At 43.5% G+C, this 7038-nt stretch overlaps 1 non-coding gene across 1 annotated transcript; it reads left to right on the top strand.

Annotated features, from left to right (window-relative positions):
- The first annotated feature begins 6644 nt into the window (after positions 1 to 6644).
- LOC120271354 lies at positions 6645 to 6754 on the top strand. Its single transcript, XR_005539967.1, has one exon. It is a non-coding gene; the product is annotated as a small nucleolar RNA R71 (small nucleolar RNA).
- The last annotated feature ends 284 nt before the right edge of the window (positions 6755 to 7038 follow it).

Here is a 7038-nt window from a genome sequence, read left to right as displayed (position 1 = left end):
TCGAGGGCGATCGTGCGTAGATAGTCTTGCGGTGCGGAATTGCTGGGTTGGGAGTTTGTCTGAGGGGATTTCTAGCATGTTGTGTGGTGCAGAGGTTCAGCCAGAAATCCCCCAAATGTTTGCAAGCAAGTGGACAGTGGTCCGCCGTATTCGAAGAGGATAACGTGGTGTCCTTTGAGAACGAGGGTAGGACATCGCCTTCGATCATCATCTTCATAGCAATGCAAGCTTCCATGTCCAACCTAATATTGTCCGGAATACTCAACGGGATGTCACAATGAAAGTGCCAGTAATAGGAGAAGCCACATCTTCACCAAGGACAATGTCTCCGAGGAAGTTTTGCTCACTTTAGCAAATCGACGAGCTAAGTGGGAACCAAGCACAAAGTGGGTGTCAGGAGCATTGCCCGTAGAACACGAGTTTCATCGCTTAACAATGGCTCACACCACCACTGCCAAACAATGTGAGGGCTATAACACGATGAATGAAGCAAACATGGGATTCCTTAAGACCTGTCGCTCTAGGCATTGAAGTTCATATCAGTTCATCGCGAGGGTGTGCCAAAAGTCAAGGCATCAAAGTCTTTAGGTGTCCCGCGGTCACACCACTGAAGACCGAAAATGTGGGTTAAATTGAGCCAAATTGCTTAAAACCTTGCTGAGGAGTCTAAATGTGATTTCACCTTCTCAATACCACCGGACCGGTACAGACATGGACATTTCAAATCGAGCTTAAGAAACCTAGGCGCAGGCGTTCATAAGTGCGGGGAATCTCATGTTGACAATGCGTCCACCCTAGGTTGCCTACCCCATCCAATACATATATATCATCAAGTGATACCTTAAGGTGCGGGAGATTGTCATCAATATACCGGGTTGGGATGATTTTCCGCTTAGAAAGAAACTCCTAGACCTCCATTCCTTTGGAAAGCATCCTTGAATATGATGTGTCAGAGGAAGTGCAAGCACTGCTCAATGTTGGTGTGGCTCTCGGGTGAGGTTGCGCCGGTCCCTCGTGCTGGTCAGTAGCAATGCCAGCGGGTCTCTCCGGTCTCAAGCATGACGATAGTGTCAGCCGCGTGAACTCGTGTGGGTGAGATTGTTAAAAAGGTCGCGAGAATGTTGGCTATGTGAGTTAGTAATGGAGTTTTTAGGTTGATGGTTTGATCTCGTGAGGAAAAGGTGTGCAGGGGTTGTGTTAAACATGTGTGACGCCGGAGGATGCCGACGAGATGGGATGACGGATGAAGATGGGATGGAGAGTTGCGAGAGTGTCGTCAGTAGTAGGGAAAAGGCAGCAATGTGGGAGTAAAGCCAAGGACAAGAAGATCATTGGGGAAGGGATAGGTAGTGCTTTAGGTGGCACTCTTGGGGCGAGCTTAAAAAGTGACAGGGCGTGGCAGGAAAGTGGGAGCGGACATTGGGATCGGGAGCGTATGACCTGAAATTTGCGGGAAAACTGCATGCTCGATTCTTCCGCAGGCACGCATCCACACCCTGTTCCCCGACGCACCCCCGCCAGTGTTTCATGCAAGGTGACCCAGCACGCAGTCCGCATTGGCACGGGCCGGTGATCTGGGCCTCAGAGCACTGCATGCCATCATGGAGTCGAAAGAGCTCCTCGGGACATCTCAACCCGCAGTAAAACAGCTTGGAACTTAAATCGTACTACTAATATAATCGAAAAATTTGTAACATACAACTTATTAAAAACAAAGACTCGACAATCAAAAGGATGTGGGAGCTTGTTTAAGGTCACGCAGTACGACTCTTTATTCTACTTTAGTCTAATGATGGGAGGAGTTAGAGAGAACATAAGTTCTCTCCCTTTCTCAATAGGTTCTCCAACAATGTAAATGCTTCAAGCCTTGCCCATTAACCTTGGTGTGCCCGATCGTTGCACCGTGAACCTCATTAGCGCTATTATCGGGAAGACCTTGGTCAACTAGCAAAAGGTCCTCGACCATCTTGATTCATGCACTTTCCGGAAAAATCTTTGAGTCGCGAGTTTAAAAAGGCATGACCATCTCTTCTCAAATTCTCTCGCTACTGCTTTTTGTCATGCCACGCTTGTGGTTCTTCCCTTATACATCTTGAATTTTCATAGGCATCCAACTCTCAATTCTTCCGGGCTCTTGTAATTGAAGCTTCCTCTTTATCTCCTACTGCCTTCATATCAAAATTAAGAGCTTTAACCCGCCCAAAACGCCTTTGTGTTCCAATTCACGGTCAAAACGACAAGCCTTGCCATAAATTAAAACGAAATGGTGTCATGCCAATTGGGGTCTTAGAGTCAGTTCTATATGCCCATAAGGCATCATCAAGTTTCAAAGATCTGACTACTTTCGTTGTTGAAACCGCTTTCAAGTATGTTTTTGATCTCCCTATTTGAAATTTCCTGCTCGGCCTCACTTGTTTGTGTCCGGTACGGCGGCACACTGTGCTGTAAAGTTCCATATTTTCAAGGAGGTTTTCAAATGCTGTCTTTTTATGAAGTGTGATCCTCCATCACTGCATGACAGACCTAGGAACTCCGAATCTGGATTACCCGTGAAGAGCTTTAATTACACCGGCATCGCTTTGTCGACGGAAAGTACCAACCCATTTGGAAACGTAATCCATGCTACCAAGTAATATATCTGTCTGGCTGATGAAGATGGAAACGGCTTCATGTAATCTATTCCCCCAAACGCCAAAGATTTCCACTTGAGGATGTAATTAAGAGGCATTTCATGCCTCTTGAAAATGTTTCCTGCTCTTTTGACAACGATAACAAAGGCAAGCACAAATCTCCTCGTGTCTTTGAAAAAGTGTAGGCCCATAAAAACCCAGCTTTTGAAGTATTTTGGTCTAGCGTTTTTGAAGAGCTACAGTGGCCACCATAAGATGAAGAGTGACAATGGAACAAGACTTTTTCTGCTTCATCTTCAGGGATACACCTTCGAAGTATTCCATCAGCACATCGTTTATAAAGAAATGGTTCATCCCAAAAATAGTATCTCAAGTCTGAAAAGAACTTTTTCTTCTGCTGGAATTTCAGGTCTGGTGGCAGAATTCCACAAACTAGGTAGTTCACAAAAATCTGCATACCATGGAGTGTCAATTGTGGAGATCCTCAAAGAATCGCTCATCGTGAAATGCATCATTAATAGCCACTCATTCTTCCATTCTTTTCCACAACTTGATGCAATCTTGAGAGGGTGGTCGGCCACCACATTTTTCTCGCACCTTCTATCACGAATCTCAAGATCGAATTCTTTGAAAGGAGGAGAATCCACCTAATTAGCCCTTGGCTTTGCATCCTTTTGCTTAGGAGATATTTGATCGCAGCATGATCCGTGTATACTATCACTTTGAGCCAACGAGGTAGGACTCGAATTTGTCAAAAAGCAAACACAACCGTGGAGTTCTTTTTCTCGCTGTGGCATAGTTGACTTGGCTTCATCTAACGCTTTGCTTGCATAGTAGATTGCATTCAATCTCTTTTCCTTCCGCTCGGCCAAGCCACGCTCCTACAACAGAAGTCGCCAGTCGCACATGATTTCAAAGGGCAACTCCCAATCGTGGTCGAATTATTGATGCTGTGGTTAATGCCTTTTTCAACCCCAGCAACGCATTCAAACAGTACCATGATTAAAATCAAAAGGAACATCATTAGCTAACAAATTAGTTAAGGGTTTTGCACTTTTGGAGAAATCCTTTATAAAGCTGCCGATAGAATCCCCCGCATGTCCTAGGAAACTACGGATCGCTTTTAATCGTGTAGGGTGGTCGCATCTCTCTATGACTTCCACCTTCGCTTTGTCTACTTCAATGCCACTGTCGGACACCACATGTCCCAGCACGATACCGTCCTGTACCATGAAATGGCACTTCTCCCAGTTAAGGATGAGGTTCATCTCTTGGCACCTGTATAGCACCTTAGACAAGTTAGCTAAACATTCATCAAAGGTTGTGCCATACAATCGAAAGTCATCCATAAAAATCTCCATGATGTTTTTTCAATAAAAATCGAAAAATTGTCGCTATGCAACGTTGAAAGAGTGGCGGAGCATTACAAAGACCAAATGGCATCCTCCTATAAGCAAAAAGCTGCCGTAAGGGCAAGTGAATGTGGTCTTGTGTTGGTCACTAGGATGGATAGGAATTTGGTAAAAACCAAAAAATCCATCTAAGTAACAAAAATGAGAGTGTTTAGCTAACCTTTCTAGCATTTGATCTATAAAAGGGAGTGGGTAGTGGTCTTTCCTTGTTGCTTTGTTCAATTTCCTATAATCTATGCACATCCTCCAACCCGTGATGCAGTTCTAGTTGGGATTAATTCATCATTTTTCATTTTTCAAAACATCAGCCTCCTTTTTTTGGGAACTACTTGCATGTGGCTGACCCACTCACTATCGGAAATTGGGTAAATCACACCGGCATCAAGCAATTTAAGCACCTCTTTCCTAACAACTTCCTTCATATTGGGGTTTAGTCTTCTTTGGTGCTCAATAGAAGGTTTAAAAATCAGGTTCAAGTAGAATTCTGCATGCAAATTGATGGTTGTATTCCTTTTTAAGTCATCTATTGTGTATCCCATGGCTTTTTGGTGCAATTTAAGCTCATTGAGAAGTTTTTCAGATTCCTCACCGCTTAGGTCGAGATTAATAATCACGAGATATGTGGAATTAGGTCCAAGAAATTCATACCCAGAGTGGATGGGAGAGGTTTTAGTTCTACCTTTGGAGCTTTGAGTCTACTGGTTGTGTCATCGTGGAAACCTGGTTCCAAAAATTTCGCTATGAGTCACTGTGTTGCGTAAATTTCTTAGACTCGCAGTACTGCGTATATTTCTCATTCTCACCATCTTCATTATCTTTCTCGCTTCATCTTGTACCAAACACAACCGGATGAGGTCTTTGGAAATGTGTTTTGGCAACTCTTCTTTGATAGCTTGTTCAAGTAGATCAACCCCTACAACATGAACTTTCAACAAAAGAGTGTTTAATGTAGTTAGCCAAATCAAATTCTACTTTTTCTTCACCAACAGTTAAAGAAAGCTTGCCATTTTTAACATCAATAAGTGCCCCTGCAGTTGCCAAGAAGGGTCTCCCCTGCACGATTGGAATTTGAGTGTCTTCCTCCATTTCTAACACCACAAAGTCGAGCGGTACAAAGAACTTCACCGACCTTGATTTGGGATGTCTTCAAGAATACCTATTGGATGTTTGGACGGATCGATCCGTGAGTTGCAAAGGAAATTGTTGTCGGCTTTTAACTCTCCCATGTCTAGTTTCTTGCACACCGACAAAGGGCATCAAGCTTTACACTCTGCACCTAGATCACATAGAGCTTTCTCAAAAGCTTGCTGCCCCAATTTCACATGGAATCGAGAAGTCGCCTGGGTCCTTCGCTTTTGGAGGCAATTTGTTTTTGGATTAATGCACCGCACTCCTCCGTTAATGCCACTCGCTTTCATACTCCTCTAATCTTCTTTTCTTAGACAAAATATCCTTCAAAAACTTCGCGACATGATGGCATTTGTTGCAAAGCTTCCGTGAAAGGAACGCTGATGTATAACTCTTAAGAACTTCTAAAAACTTTCCAAATTGCTTGTCCAACTTGGCCTTGGCTAACCTTTGTGGAAATGGCACCGGTGGCACGAAGGTTTTGGAGGTATATACCCCGGTGTTTCATCAACTTTTTTCGCATCTCCATCTGTCTAGTGTTCACCGTTTGCTTGTCGTTGTGTATCATTTCTTTCACTTTGGATTCACCCCAATGTTTTTCATTTTCACCTTTGTTTTGACTTGGGATCTTCCAATTGTTTTTCCACTCCTTAGAGTTATAGCTTTGCAATGCTCACTTGGATTAATTTCGGTTTTTCCTCGAAACATCCCCGGGGTCTGGATGAAGAACTAGCTTGTTGAGCAATCTGATTTTCCAAAGATTTTTATTGTCGGTAGCCAAGGAATCAACCTTAGAAGTAGTGCCGAATTGCTTCATTCATGACTTGACCTTGTTGCTTAAACTCTTCATTTTGCTTGGCTTGTGTTACAACAAAAATTTCTAGTAAAAGCCTCCAAATTTGATTTCGCATTGGGTTGTGGATTGAAATTCTCTCTTTGGAATCTCGTGGTCGCCCTAGGGACATTAGAGTCGTGGTTTTGATCAAAGTGAGGTTGATTGCTCTTAGAGGAAAGATTAGGATGATTTCGCCAACCGGGGTTGTAGGTGTTGGAGAATGGATCATTGACGTGGTCTTTGAATCGAAATTGAGATAGTTCATTTGCTCCAATCGATGGTTCAAGAGGGGATGCGATCGAGCTGACGATTCATGACCAGATGTCCCGTGGAACCACAGATTTTCACATGTAGCATCAGCGGCACTTGGAGCATTCGGGCTTTGTCAAATTTTTGAGTTAAAGCATCCACCTTGGTCGCAATTAAGTTTAAGGTCTCCACCCCATGTCTTCCTCGCAGGTTTTGAGTGGTGCTTCTTTCACTTGCCCATTGGCAATGGTTGAGAGCCATGTCTTCAATTAAATTATAGGCATCATCCACTTTTTTGTTCATCAAAGCTCCTCCGATGCAGAGATCAACCTAAATGCGAGAGTTATAGTTTAATCCATCGAGAATGTTTGCACAACCGACCATTTCTCCAAGCCATGGTGTGGGCATAGTCTCATAAGTTCCTTGAATCTATCCCAAGCTTCATACTGTTGATTCACCATCCTTTTGATAAAAAAACCAGTGGATTTGGTTCCTCGAATCGAGTAAGCTTTTGCTTGAAGCGGAAATACTTAGAAAGAAAAAAACTTGGAGCAATTGATCCCATGTTTTTGATAGAGCCTTCGTGTAGTGAATGTAACCAAGCTCGAGCCTTGTCCCAGTAAAGAGAATGGAAAAAGTCTGAGTCTAACTGCATTCTGTGGGACTCCATTGAGCTTTGCAGTGTCGCAAGATTCGAGAAAAAAACAGAGAGATGGAGGTGTGGATCTTCTATCGGTGAACCTCCAAACCGATTCTAGTCGAATTAATGACATGAGTGCTGGTC

Source organism: Dioscorea cayenensis, chromosome 10 (assembly GCF_009730915.1).
Source record: "Dioscorea cayenensis subsp. rotundata cultivar TDr96_F1 chromosome 10, TDr96_F1_v2_PseudoChromosome.rev07_lg8_w22 25.fasta, whole genome shotgun sequence".
Lineage (NCBI taxonomy): Eukaryota > Viridiplantae > Streptophyta > Magnoliopsida > Dioscoreales > Dioscoreaceae > Dioscorea > Dioscorea cayenensis.
Note: the sequence above shows the minus strand (reverse complement) of the source record. Positions and strands in the feature narration are given on the sequence as shown.